This window comes from Simochromis diagramma, unplaced genomic scaffold (assembly GCF_900408965.1).
Source record: "Simochromis diagramma unplaced genomic scaffold, fSimDia1.1 OVJJ01000590.1, whole genome shotgun sequence".
In the NCBI taxonomy this organism is placed as follows: domain Eukaryota; kingdom Metazoa; phylum Chordata; class Actinopteri; order Cichliformes; family Cichlidae; genus Simochromis; species Simochromis diagramma.
Genome location: NW_024387057.1, coordinates 1,902,730 through 1,904,798, shown reverse-complemented (window position 1 = coordinate 1,904,798; position 2,069 = coordinate 1,902,730).

Genomic DNA, 2,069 nt, shown 5'->3' with positions numbered 1-2,069 from the left:
CTCCCCTCCCAGCTTCTCCTCCTACCCTCCCTCTCACTGTCTCTCCCTGACTGTACGATATAAATGGGACTCTTTGTTGCAAGGCCTCCTCCGCTGTTTCAGCCTTTGTCAACTTTCTCATGTAAATGTTCGATGGTCATAAGATACAAGCCTGGAAGTTGTCGCACTGAAACAGAGGTATTTACAAATCAAAGGCAAGAAAAGAAAAAAACGAAAAACTTGGCTTCTTGCAGTTTTGCGTTGGCCAGTGTGCGGTGAATGGATAATGTCGGTGCATCTCTGTGAGGCTGTGCCATGCCCGCCTGCAAAGAGGAGGACTTTGGTAGTGTAACGGCGAGTACGCACGGTCCTACTGTGAATGGATGGCACGAGATGGCCAGGAAGTAACTGCTATTACAGTCAAACTCTGGCCCTGTGGTAGATGGATGTCTAATGCTTCTCTTTGATGTAAGGGGAAATGTGCAGGAGTGTAAATTAGTATTACCGGTATGTAGGTCTACACTTTTTCTCACAGACCTTTCACTTGGGAACATTGAACTCTGTGCTCCATTACATGTCTTTTGTCAACTTGTCTTCTTTTGAAGAATGAAAATTGACTGAAAAAAGTATATATTCTTATTATTATGAAGGAGATCTTATAAAGAAAGATAGAGGGTGCATCTGCAGGGCAGATCTGAATACTACTCTGTAGTATTTACCCGGCTGGTGTCACACGGACATCAATCTACAGGGTCCCTTCAACTTGCCAGCTAGTGTTGTAGCTGGCAAGGGGGGGGTGCATCTATAGGGGACCAGCTTGTATTGGAATGTTTACCTTTTAGGGGGATTTGATGAAGATTTAGGCCAAGTTCATTCTTGGCTTCTTGGGTGAGGAGCTACATCTGAAGTGAGAGATGCTGGAGAAGTTTTCATGTTTGGATCAAACATTTCTATCATTTAGAAATTGGGCTGTAGTTGCATCGTAAGGTTTTAAAAACTGAGCTTTAAAATGAATAGTGGTAATAAAAACCGGTAGAGGGCAAGAGTGATCACTGACTGTTTTTAGGGGCTTTTTGAGAATAAATAGAACAAGATACAAAGCATTAAAACATGTTAAAAACACAAAAGCCTTATTAAACACAGGGTAGTTTGGGCCCAGAAGCAGGATTCATCACGTCATCACTTAAAGACCAGATACCCGTTATGTGCCTGTGAGCACGAGGAGGGAGAAAAAGGAGAGTCGAAAAGTATCAGTTGTCACTGAACAGAAACAGGAGCTGGAAGCATGTAAATATAATAACAACCACTGCAGCCAAGAAGAGTGCCTGACGAGCCCAGCTGTAAGTAAGCTATTAAGACTCGACTGTACGCTGTGTTCGTGTTTTCCTCCGAAACACTAAGTTCTGTTGCAGCAGCCTTTCAACGCCTGTCTCTGTCTCTGTCTCTCGCTAGCAAAGTTGACCCAGACAACAAAGTAAAGCTAGTTTTTGGCTACGGATCCTGACATATTAGCCAGAGGTCCCTTTATTACGGTTCGGAGCCGCAGACCTGTTTTATATATACGCGCAGAATAGTTTTCTACATGAGATCACTGCAAAAAGTGCAGCCTTACCTAATGTCCACCCCATTTATTCATTTTATATTAAATGTAGTTGGTAGTGGTATGGCGAGTAACCTTCAGTAACAGTAATAAATATCACAGCAATAGTACATTGCTGTGATATTTATTAAGTAATCCAAAGTATTCAGATTACGTTACTCTCAGTAACACAATGGAATACATTTCAAAATACATTTTGGGGCATGTATTCTGTAATCTGTAGTGGAATACATTTTAAAAGTAACCTTCCCGACACTGATTACATGCTAAAGATTCTGAGCTGCTGTGCATCTTATTTAACTCTCACTTACTTATATGAAAGAATGTGACCTTGCTATGCTGACAAGACCAAGACATGTATGTTTTCATACCAAAATTTAGGAAAACTGGGCGACAGAGATTACTGAGCGTGAGTTTCAAGAGGCTGGCAGAAGAAGAAAAGAGGGGAAGAAGGGGGAAAAAAGTACATATGAGTCACAATGTATGAAGA